Source organism: Podarcis filfolensis (assembly GCF_964270895.1).
Source record: "Podarcis filfolensis genome assembly, chromosome: 8".
Lineage (NCBI taxonomy): Eukaryota > Metazoa > Chordata > Lepidosauria > Squamata > Lacertidae > Podarcis > Podarcis filfolensis.
The window spans coordinates 70190576-70203828 of NC_139611.1; positions in this window are offsets into that span (position 1 = coordinate 70190576).

The following is a 13253-nucleotide window of genomic DNA, read 5'->3' on the forward strand; positions in this document are numbered from 1 at the left end:
TGGGAGTCTAGGTGGTCCAGCCGCCATCAACCCCAGCCCAGTAAGGCCAATTAGGGACAATGGGGGTTGTAGTCTGGCAACGTCTGAAGGAAGAAGAAGAAAAAGAGTTTGGATTTGATATCCCGCTTTATCACTACCCAAAGGAGTCTCAAAGCGGCTAACATTCCCCTTTCCCTTCTTCCCCCACAACAAACACTCTGTGAGGTGAGTGGGGCTGAGAGACTTCAGAGAAGTGTGACTAGCCTAAGGTAACCCAGCAGCTGCATGTGGAGGAGTGGGGAAGCGAACCCAGTTCACCAGATTACGGGTCTACCGCTCTTAACCACTACACCACACTGGCTCTCTGGTTCCCTACATCTGAGTCACGGGGGAGGGGGGCTCTCTCTGTAATTGGCTCTGGCTGCACCTATTGTTGATCTCTCTAACTTCCAGCCCACCAGCACCAAGGACCACTAGCCGCTACTATTCAGAGCTTCGCTGCCTGATGAATAGTTTCCGAGCAAGACTTTTGACGGCCTGCTCAAGGGTGAAGAGGCCATCTGGTGGTACCTAATCATCACGGTGATTAGAGGTTCCCTTCTTGGTATGCAAATAAATGTTTAGACAAGAGTACAAATGACTCTTGAAATCACTGTCGGGGTATTCTAATGAGCCCATAGGAGCAGAAAGCTTTGAAAGCTCATTTGCACACTCAGTTCTAAACGCTCATCCTTGACATTCACCTCTGCATGACTATTCTCCGCACCGGAGCATGTTGAAACAGGGCTGAATATTAATGTTGGCGTTTGAGGCAAATCCCAGCTCCTGTCCTATTTTCAACGCTACAACCTGCAAGCTAAACCTGAAACAGGGCCAAGCAACCTAAATTTTGTAATGTTTCATGCGGCGCACTGATGGCGTACAATGTGAAGGTGCTTTCACGCATGGTAAATTTAAGAACCCCTAGGTAATCCAATTAAGGCTCCAACTAGTTGGCATCTTGTTTGCAGCACTAGCTTGGCAGCGGAAGTCCTCTGTTTGACATCAGTATGGAGTATTCAGATATACTAACTTTGAATAGGGAGGTTCTATATAGCATTTTTTACTAATCCTCAGCATCGCTGAGTAGGGTTGGGAGAAAACCTTTTCTAAAACCTTGGAGAGCTGCACCCAAGTCAGTGGCGGTAGTACAGAGCTATATGAAACAAAGGCCTGCCTCAGCATAAAGCAAAAACTTAGAATTCCTCTCTTCCTGTTAGTTTCCTCCTTTTTCTTCCTAGCTTTCAGAAGTGGGCTTTTCCCTTTCTTTCTGTGTCATTTAAGACGCAATGCTTTATTTCATAAAAAGTAGATATACTCCCTGCCGCCCCCCCCCCCCGGTTGTATGACTTGGGGAATAAATTCCTTTCATTTGTTTTCCAGACTAGTGGCTGGCTGTATTGGTCTGTTCTACTAGTTTTTATTTTAGAACATCTCTGCATACTTATTTGATAGCAGCCCCATTCAGACCAGCGAGGCTTACTTCTGAGCAGACCTACAAAGGATTGGGAATTATAATCTGTGGCAGCCACAGTGAAAATTTGATACAGGATGGCCTTTATGCTGGATTAGTTAATCCAAAATACAGTGGTACCTTGGGTTAAGTACTTAATTCGTTCCGGAGGTCCGTTCTTAACCTGAAACTGTTCTTAACCTGAAGCACCACTTTAGCTAATGGGGCCTCCCGCTGCCACTGCGCTGCGCTGCCCTGCACAATTTCTGTTCTCATCCTGAAGCAAAGTTCTTAACCCGAGGTAATATTTATGGGTTAGCGGAGTGTGTAACCTGAAGCGTATGTAACCTGAGGTACCACTGTACATTTGTCTCTGGCTCCACCCATCATCAACTCTGGCCCCACCTACCATTAATATGCCCCTCCCCTGGTAGAATAATTCCGGGGAAATTCAGCCCTCAACAGGGAAAAGGGGGATCTTCATACCTTTTATATTATTATTGAACATTCCTGATGATTTTCACTCACGATTTTATTGCGGCAGTTATACATGATCTCATTTTCAATACTGTTTGCATCTGCAAGCGCATGTCTGATGTGCCACTTCATTTCCGATCAGTGCATTTCTTGTAACTTCCTGATGAAAGCCTGACAGTTTTTACACCACCAGTATTCCAGTTCATTTCATTTTTACATTTATTTGGTCTCGTTTTTGAGAGGAGCACTGCAGATCAACTGATAAAGTGGAGTCATATGTGAATGGCCCAGTATAACTCCACCACTTTTGTGCTATTATTGTGTCAAGGACATGTTGCAAGATATACCTGCCCTCTCTCCAAGAATTAAACGGTCCAAGGTTGCCCATTAATTGTACTTTCCTTTCCTTTCCTTTCTTTTTAGCAAGCACGCAACTCAACCATGATGCGGGTGGCGCTGTGGGTTAAACCACAGAACCTAGGACTTGCCGATCAGAAGGTTGGCGGTTCGAATCCCCGTGACAGGGTGAGCTCCTGTTGCTCGGTCCTTGCTCCTGCCAACCTAGCAGTTCGAAAGAACGTCGAAGTGCAAGTAGATAAATAGGTATCGCACCGGCGGGAAGGTAAACGGCGTTTCCGTGCGCTGCTCTGGTTCGCCAGAAGAGGCTTAGTCATGCTGGCCACATGACCCGGAAGCTGTCTGCGGACAAACCCTGGCTCCCTCGGCCTATAGAGTGAGATGAGCGCGCAACCCCAGAGTCGGTCATGACTGGACCTAATGGTCAGGGGTCCCTTTACCTTTTTAACTCAACCAAAAAGATAACCACCTCTTAACTGGTCACGTTTTAGATAGCACTTTCATATTATGCTATACTTTGCCCTACAACCCTGCCAGATTGAGTGACTTCTTGTGCGTCCTCTGTGTCCTTTAGAGCAGGTTGCGATTGCTGCACGCGGCTGGATGTGTCTTTAATGTGAAATGTATGTGCCCCCCAACTCTGCTTTTCTCTGCCCTGAATTTGTCTCCGCTCGTCTCAGGGACTTGCAACAACATTTCCTACCCAAAAGGAGCCACCTCTGGACAGGCAATCTGTTGCCATAGGAATGTGACAGTCCACAGCTCTGCAAAAATGAATCAATAAAGCCTTTGACTGACAGCCCAAGAGATGCAGCTGACAGGCGGGAGTTGCGAATGAGCTCGCTGTTGTGCCCTTGAGAGAAAGTTTGAAGAGTTGGAGGGAGACCAAGCTTGGGACTCTGAAAAGAGGCGGCTGCAGCAAAATGTCCAGGGAAGGGCCATGGGTCAGTGGTACAGAACATGCATTACGTGCAGGAAGGCCCCAGGTGTCATGGAGGATAAAGATCTCAGTGGCCACTAGTCACGATCAGGAATGGGTGAATATGTCAATTTCAGTTTCTTATTTTCCCAGCCTTACGTGTGGTTCTCCGCAATTCCACATCATGAAAATGCATGAAAATTCTCTTAATGTATACATTTTTTGCAAGGAATTCCCCTTAATAAAATGCATTTTCACTCAAGTGTGCACTTATATACACACTTTAACTTGGCATATGTATTTTTGTACACATTTCTTGGCTGGAGAACCACGTTGCAAAATTCTGAGGCATGCGAATTCTTCAGGACGGCTGTGTTTCAGTTCACATATTTTGGAAAGTGCTAATTACATAAGTTCACCCATAAATGCAAACCGGATTTCTCCCCCATCCCTAGCTGTGATGGCTTATGTGGCCTCCTTATGTGGCTATAGGCACACGAAGGTGGAGAATAAAATCCTTATGGGTACAGTGCAGGGAGCAGGGGTGGTTATAATTAATCTAGGGCTCACCAATGTGCTGGGCACACATGTACCAGCAGAACAAAAACCTTCATATGAGTAGTCTAATATGTTAGTTAATTTTTACTGATTCATTCTAACTAGGTAAAGGTAAAGGGACCCCTGACCATTAGGTCCAGTCATGGCCGACTCTGGGGTTGCGGCGCTCATCTCACTTTATTGGCTGAGGGAGCCGGCGTACAGCTTCTGGGTCATGTGGCCAGCATGACTAAGCCACTTCTGGTGAACCAGAGCAGCGCATGGAAACACCATTTACCTTCCTGCCGGAGTGGTACCTATTTATCTACTTGGACATGCTTTCGAACTGCTAGGTTGGCAGGAGCAGGGACCGAGCAACGGGAGCTCACCCCGTCTAACTAACTAACAAATACAGTGGTATCTCGGGTTACAAACACTTCGGGTTACAGACTCCGCTAACCCAAAAGTAGTACCTCGGGTTAAGAACTTTACCTCAGGATGAGAACAGAAATCGCACACCGGCGGCAGCAGGAGGCCCCATTAGCTAAAGTGGTACCTCAGGTTAAGAACGGTTTCAGGTTAAGAACGGACCTCTGGAACAAATTAAGTTTGTAACCAGAGGTACCACTGTAAACAAATGGGTTGCCAGGTCCAGACTGGGGGAATTTTGTTCAGCTCATGAGCCCTTCTAGGCAATCTCCCAAGGGCTGCATATCTGTGATAGGTGGGGCCAGAGGCAAAAGTGGTCAGAACAATGTGAATTTTACCTTTGTACAGTAGGCTACATTCTATACACACTCACGCATCCCTATTTATCTTCTTTCTGTACAAGCAAGAGGCATGATCTAAGTTCAAGGACACATTCCAGCCAGGCATAAACACTCAGTCCAGGTGTGAAGCAGGGCCGGTGAGGGGGTGTGGCCTATGGAGAAGGGGTGTGGCCTGTGGAAAGTTTCAAGAGCCAGAAAGGGAAGGCTGGAAGGCTGTATTCAGCTCCTGGCCCTGACATGGGAAAACCCACTGACTGCAATCATCATTTGCCACGGCAGATCTCTGGAGGGGGGAAAACCACATTGGTTTGGCACCCACAATGATAACAGGACCTCTCTTTCGCTTGGTCATTTTCAAGTCCTTCTGAAGCAGAAGCATAAATACTCATAACACGGCATTTCTTGGGCTCTTTCATTCTGGTTTTGTTTTCTCCTTTCTCAAAAGAAAAAGAAGAAGAAAAAGGATTCAAGTGCCCTTAATCTGTCCTTCCTTCTGAGTTGTAAGGACAGGATCCATATCATTAAAGGCTTTGCTTTCCTACTGAAGGAACATGGTTAGTTTATTGTCTGTTCCAGGCACTTCATTACTTGAAATGTCTCACCCCACAAATGCAATCTACCACTCCTTGAAAAAGCTGGTTCCACTGCATTAAATTCAACAACGAGGACAACGCTGCAGTCATAAATTTATCCCGGAGCCACTCGGTTCAAGAAAGTTATTTAAATACCCATTTTCTCCCAATTGTACAAGAACAATGAGGTGTGGAATAGGCAGGGCACTTAGCTGCAAGGGTGTTTTGAGAAGGACACGGCTCCGTTGGTAGCGCATCTGCTTTGCATGCAGAAAGACCCAGGTTCAACTCCTGACACGTCAAGTGGGGCTGGGGAAGTCTCCGCCTGAAACCCTGCAGAAATGCTGCCAGTCAGAGTGGACAATACTAAGCTAGACAGACTGGTGGCCTCATTTAATAATACATCACCTTACCAACAAAGGTCCGTATAGTTAAAGCTATGGTTTTCCCAGTAGTGATGTATGGAAGTGAGAGCTGGACCATAAAGAAGGCTGATCGCCGAAGAATTAATGCTTTTGAATTATGGTGCTGGAGGAGACTCTTGAGAGTCCCATGGACTGCAAGAAGATCAAACTTATCCATTCTTAAGGAAATCAGCCCTGAGTGCTCACTGGAAGGACAGATCCTGAAGCTGAGGCTCCAATACTTTGGCCACCTCATGAGAAAAGAAGACTCCCTGGAAAAGACCCTGATGTTGGGAAAGATGGAGGGCACAAGGAGAAGGGGACAACAGAGGACGAGATGGTTGGACAGTGTTCTCGAAGCTACAAACATGAGTCTGACCAAACTGCAGGAGGCAGTGGAAGACAGGAGTGCCTGGCGTGATCTGGTCCATGGGGTCATGAAGAGTCGGAAACGACTAAACAACAACAACAACAACAACAATAATAATTTTTATTTATACCCCGCCCTCCCCAGCCAAGGTCAGGCTCAGGGCGGCTAACAAGCAATAATAAAGACAAATTGAATGAATACAACTTAAAAACAAAATTAAAATACGACATTAAAATATTGAAACCTCATCGCAGGAGGAGAAAGGAAAAGAAAAAAGAAAGAGGGGGAGGGAATCAAATTGGCTCCAAGCCAAAGGCCAGGCGGAACAACTCTGTCTTACAGGCCCTGCGGAAAGAAATCAGATCCCGCAGGGCCCTGGTCTCATGAGGCAGAGCGTTCCACCAGGCTGGAGCCAAAGTTGAAAAGGCCCTGGCTCTGGTTGAAGCCAATCTAACTTCCTTAGGGCCCGGGACCACTACAGTGTTGCTATCTATGGACCTTGAGGCTCTCCGTGGGGCATACCAGGAGAGGAGGTCCTGTAGGTACGAGGGTCCTAGGCCGTGAAGGGCTTTAAAGGTCAAAAGCAGCACCTTAAATCTGACCCTGTACTCCACCGGGAGCCAGTGTAGCTTAGTACAAGGCAGCCCAGGTAAAGAGATCATACCTAGAGAAAGAAAAATTAGGGAAGGCGTACCATAGCTCCATGGTCAAATATAAGCTTTGCATGGGTAGAGGCAGCAATGATTCTGAATACCAGCTGCTGGAAGCTGCAGGAGGGGCTATTGCTCTTCTGCTCAAATCCTGCTTACAGGTTTCCCACAGGCATCTTGCTTGGTCACTGTGGGATTCGGGTGCTGGACTTGATCCAGCAGCCAGCCACAACTTTTGTTCTTATGGAGACACACTGACAGTAGGCAATACAGAGTCAGGTAGATCAGTGGTCTGACTTGCTATAAGGCAGCTTCCTATGTTCCTTCTATGCCAGCTAGGGATTTGGGAGTAGTTTTTAATTAGGTGACTAACTCTCTGCTTCAGTTCTCCAGCTAGTTCAGTATTGTTTGCAATGAGTGGCAGTGGCTTTCCAGGGTGACAATGGGAGGACATTCCCAGTCTCACCTGAAGACGTCAGGAATTGAACCCAGGACCTTCTGCATGCAAACCAGATGCTCTGCCACCTTTCCCTGTCTCTCTGGGTTTGAAGAAAAATAGATTTGGTTTTCTGTCTCAATTCTGAGCCTAACCCAGGGAGGTGACGCCATTGCTTTGAATGGTCAAACAGTGAATCTCTCCCTCTCTCTCTCCCCCCCTCTCTCTCTCACACCCCCCCCACTTACTTATATTAAATTGAAATAAATAATATTGTTGTACACCACCCCAATCTCTGAGCAGTGAAAGATTCCAAGGATTCCGGCACTTACCCAGGGTTCAGTATCCTCGGAATGAGGAACAGCAGAGACTTGTGGTGTTTTTATGATAAATGGCTTATTTACACACATATACAACCTGAACCAATGATGGAGGGGCTCACAGCATTAACACCCCAGAAAGTCTTGCTTCTCTCATAGCCACAGCCTTGGATTCAAGCAGAAAACAAGCATATCTCTCCCTCTCAGGCTTTTGCCTACCTCTTCCTTCTGGCCCAATTCACACATGCAGCCCTCTGGCCCGTGTTCTCCTCACCAACAGCCCTCTGGCACAGAGCCACTTGCTTTGTTACTCTAAGACCCATACTTAGGGGGACATTAACCCACCAAGAAGCTGGCCTGGCCATTCCAGCAATTGGATCTTTGCTGATTCCAGGAATTAGAAGGGACTCAGGCATACAGCCTAGCCCCCGCTCCCCGCCCAAAAAACCCTCACAACAATATGATCAATCAAATGGTAACCGGCTGGCTACCATGCCTGTTGGCTTGGGCTATTCCTTATCAACAGTCGTAACCAAGGCAGTGACGTTTCTAACTTATGAGAAACTGGAATAATCTTTGCTGTGGTTTGTGCCCCTTGTTCCCACACAGATCTGCCCACATCCTCCATAAAGCTGTTAGGATGTTTTTTCTTGATGCTGACTGATGATAGCCAGAAGTGTATTAATGCAGCTCTCTGACACCCTCCACTAAAGGCAGTTTAAGCTTTCTGCAATTGGCATCTTAAAGAGAACTCAAAATAGGTTTCTTCAAATAATATAATTGTCTGAGTTACACAAGTGCTTCTGCGAGAACATTTCTTTTCCATGCTGAAAATTTCGACACCTTAATTGGCTGCCACTCACCAGGACAGTCATTTGTGCCCGATGAACTGTGGATCGGCATGCAGCCGAAAGGATGGGCTCTGAGGGATCCCACAGCTGTAGGAGCAGACTAATCACACCTGCTGCTTTAGGGACCCCACTGAGATGACATTCCTTTTTTATTACAGCAGCTAAACAAAGCAGATACTGCCACCTGCTGGCAGATAAAGAAGGAGGAACAAAAACACTGCAATTCACTTTGGTGCCACCCATTTTAATCTTACCTTGGTTGTTTAAGGGTGTCTCTAGACCATATTTGCAAACCTGGTGCCCTCCAGCTCTTTTGGATCACAATTCCCATAAGACCTAGCCAGCATACTATGTAGGAGGAATTCAAACATGGATCTTTAGGTTTGTAACTGAAGTGCTCTGCTGCCCTAGCACAACAAATCCACTATATAAAAAACCCCTGACTTTTTGCTGTTAGGAAAGTGATGGGGAAATGCACAAAAAAGTGTGAAATGAACAAATGATTAACAGGAAGATGTGCAAATGATTCACAGACAAATCATGATGGCTCCAAAGGGAATGTTCACTGTCATACAATGACCCCGTAAATAAATCACAACAATACGTCTAACAAAGACCATACATAGTCTAACCTCTACATAAGCGTTGTGTAAACAAATCAGGATGAATGCTGAATAAACAGGTCATCTTGAGGAACCCTAAAACAGGCATGGGAAGCCTGTGACCCTCCAGGTGTTTTTGGATTCAAATCTTATCAGCCCTGGCCATTGTATAGCTGTAGCACCCTGCTTGTGGTTAACGCTTAGCTGGAATGAAATATTCAACGCAGCAATAGAGAAATTAAAATAATAATTTATTTGTCAGACAAATAAATGTGAGGCACAGTGGTATATGGTTACCAAGCTCTGGCCTGGCCTCCTGTCATTATGGCCAGCACTTATATTCCCTCAGCTCAGCCCCCTTGCTCCTCCTTTGGCTGCCTCTGTCCAATCAGCCTGGTTAAAATTCCTATTGGCTGTTCGCTAGAACCAATCATAAAAGATACACCCATTTCCTATTACCTTTTATGGGAGACAAAGAGCTATATTTCCTTCTATTTATAATTGGCAAACAGCCATTAACCTCTACAAGGCACCTTAATTACCAGATAACCTTTTGCCCTAGACTAGGCGCCTTAACTAACATTTCATCTTTTGCCCTATTGCCCTATTCACTCCAAAACAGATCTTTTGTTCATCTTCCCACACATTATCAATGAAAGATCTCCTTCTTTGGAGGTCATTAAGCAGAGACTTGACAACCATATGTCAGGAGTGCTCCGATGGCGTCTCTCTGTCTGGCAGGGGTCCGGACCCAATGGCCCTCGTGGTCTATTCCAACTCTTCTATGATTCTATAATTTCTTACTTTCTAAATCCTTTGCATAATTACATTTAAGCCAATATTTCATACATAACATATATAGATTTTTAGAAGCAAAGACCTTTTCTTAAGTAAAAAGGAACTTTATAAAAGCTAGGTTCTCTAAGTTTTCTAAATTCCCTGAAGCTTCAAAGCAGCTTCAAAGAGAGAGAGAGAGGCCTCTTCCCTAGCCAGCTCTGTTTGTATTAGCTCTTGCTTTTTTAACCTTAGGAAGATGTGGCTCAAGTTTAATGGGAGGCACAGTGTTTTTGCAACCTTGATTGATTGTATTCTATCATTTGTATGGTCAGTGTGACCTTTTGCTCCCAGCCTGTTTTATGACCGCAATAAAACAGAGGGTTGGTAGTTTTAAATACCTGGGCATTTATATCTCTGAGGACCTCTCATGGACTGCAAATATTAATATGGTTGTGAGGAAGGTGCAGGGGAGGTTGTATTTCCTGAGAATGCTCAGGGGACTGAATCTATCTCAGCACCTACTTCTGTCCTATTATCACAGTACCATCGAGAGTGTCTTAACCTATAGTGTATTATCGTGGTATGGGAGCAGCTCCGAAACGGATAAAAAAGCTTTACAGAGAATAATTAAAATTGCCCAGAATGTTATTGGGCTCCAACTACCAACCCTGGATGAGATCTTCACGTCTCGCACTTTGAAGAAGTCACACAATATCCTGAGAGATCCCACCCATCCTGCTCACAACTTCTTTGAACTGTTGCCTTCGGGCAGAAGATATAGGACAATGAAAACACGAACCACACGCCTTCTGAATAGTTTCTATCCAAGAGCTCTGATTGCACTAAATAATGATCTCAGGGCCAGTTGCAAGAAATAGCAAGCAGGGAGTAGGAAGGAATGAGATAGGTTTTAGGTTATGTTATGCCTTTAAATAGGTTATGTTATATTCTGGATTATGTTATGTTTTATAGATTATGTCTGAATAGGATGAGAGTGTTGGAGATACGTGTAAATGTGTATGTGAACCCGGTCTTTGGGGGGGTGTTTGATTTTCGTTGTTGTGTATACTGTGTATATACGGACAATGACAATAAATTTATCTAAATCTAAACCAAAGGGGCCTCTGACAAAGACCTTGCCTGCGACAAAGACCTTGCCTGCTGGTTTCCCATCTCGAAAGAAACATGTGAATTTAAGCTCATTTTTGGAATACAGGAATCTGATCAAAATATAAGCCTTGATTAAAAATGCAGGCTATGATCAGATGCCTCATTCCCCCCTTTCAAGCTCAAGGACCTTCATCCCAAGTGTCCTTGATAGCTTGACCTTCATCATATTCCTGAGGTAAAGCTCTGTATAGGGCCATGATATGAGGTAGAGTTTCATTTGAAATCATCTTGCTAATTGTACTTCTAAAACATGAAATGATACATGGCACCATACACAAAACCATTACTACTACCGTCAAGAAAAACAAGCAAGACAATAGTATCCCTTTGAGTCCCGCAACATTTGGTAACCAGTTGGTCAGCCATCCCATATCCCATCCTTCCCATGTTTGTACTGGGACATGTGCTATATTCTCCATCTTTGTGGCCAACACACGGATCGCCTCACCATTATCAGAAATGTTAAAGCAACAGGCATTCCCTGTCAAGTTCAAGACTCCACATAGGCCTCCCTGCCTGGCAAGTACATAATCCATTCCCATTTTCAGCTGCAAAATGGCGGCTCTACTTTCATCCAACTGTTGTGCAATAAGTCTCAAACTCTGGGCCGTTGCATTGGTTACAAGTTCCACTACTGCTTGCAATCGAATTATTCTGTTTAGATTATAAATAGGATCTCGAGCCCCTTGTATGAGCTCATCAGGATTCCAGGAGGCAGGTTCATAATAGGCTATAATGCGCTCTGGTGGCCAATCATCAGTATCGCTCCAACTTTGGGTACTTCCTCCTGCTATATGAGAAATATCAGCGTTTCTTCGTGTACGCTTGGCCGAACTAGTGGGCATAATCCACATTGGTGGTAATACCCATCCCAGGAAACAAGTCCCACTCCATTTGGAAGGGAGTTTCTTGTATGCCCATTCTCCACATATCCACCACAACCATCGGGTCTGAGGTCTTTGGTACGTGGAGTGCATAAGGCGAAATATCAAAAGGGGCATAGAGCTCACAGTGCAGTATGTTAGATTGCCTTTTTCTGTCATAGTTATGTTCCACACCATTTTCCATGCATGAATAAAAGGAGGTGCACAGGGCAAGGTATTCCGAGTTCGATAGGTAGTACCGTTTGCCCAGGTTTGACTATTCTTAATATAATCCCAAGTATAGTGGCAATGAGAAGAGCCTATCATGGTAGAATCAGCTGCCTCTGATGATTTATGTACACAGAATTCCCCTTGCACAGGTATAACTCGTATTGGTTTAGTTGAGTTCCATCCGGGGAAATTCTGTACTTCTGTTTGGTGTGGCATTTCGCTTACCATACCAATGGCATTTAATGGTATTGGTAATAAGGGCATACCTCCCTCTGAATCATCTGGCCCAAGAGAGCAAACAAGGCAATTGGTCCTATTTGTAACATTGGCTACCATCTCAGCTAAGCCTACCCACATATTGTGGTTTTGACTGAATCCATATTTAGCAAATTTGCTCAAATTCAATGACCCTTCCCCTTCCCAAGGGATCAGGATTAATAATAAAATCATGTTGATGTCTAGTATATGCATTCCTTCCACAAAAGATTACCTTATTGTGATAACAAAAAAATATTAGTCCCAATATAATTCCTCCAGTGACAGAAATGGGGAACCACCAAGACCAAAACATATGTCCCAAGGATCCCCAATGAGTAATATCTCTGATAATTGTTCCACAGGGGGGGGCAGTCAATCAATTGTATAAGAGAATCTTCCCGTTCACAATCGCTGGTTCAGACGCTCCTCAAGCTTCAGGCGTGCGCAGGTCAGCCAGCTTCCAGGTTGTGGCTGCAGCAGGCCGGTCGTCTAATGTTGCCCGTGACCTAGCCCGTTCCCCGTAGGGCTAGATACAGGGGTTTTTGGAGAGAGTCAGTTTTAAAGGATTAGAGGGGTCACCTTTGCACGTCCAACTGCCTTCGGACTTCTTCAAACAGGAGTGATGAATCCAGGGGGTCACCTCAGCTACCTTCACCGCTGTTGGAGTAGAGAGCAAGACGGTGTAAGGTCCACGCCACTTAGGTGCAAGTGGATCGCGTTTCCACTCTTTCACCCATACGCTATCGCCAGCCTGGAACTGATGAATCGGCTCGGCAATGCTGCACGTCGTGCGCTCGAGGGCCCACCTGTTAAGAGAAACAAAAACACGGGAGAGAGATTGCACTTGTCCCTGTGTCACATAGTCTCCTATTTGTTTAAGGTCAGCTGGAATATCCTGAACAAAGGAGGGCGGCCTCCCATACAGGAGCTCAAAAGGTGACAACTTAAGTCTTTTTGTGGGTGCGCACCGAACACGAAACAGTGTTATGGGTAACACATCTCTGCTGTGGCCAGCATCACCATATTTTCCTTATGACACTTCTTCTTCTCTTGTTTCTCAGCCTCATCCCTATTCCGATAAACTCGACGTGCAATGGCCATAATTTGGCTCATCAGCATCCCTTCCCATCCTTCTGATTTCTGAATTTTCTTACGAATGTCAGAAGCACACTGGGCCACAAATGTAGCAGTAATCATTCTGCTGTTTTCAGGGGCTTC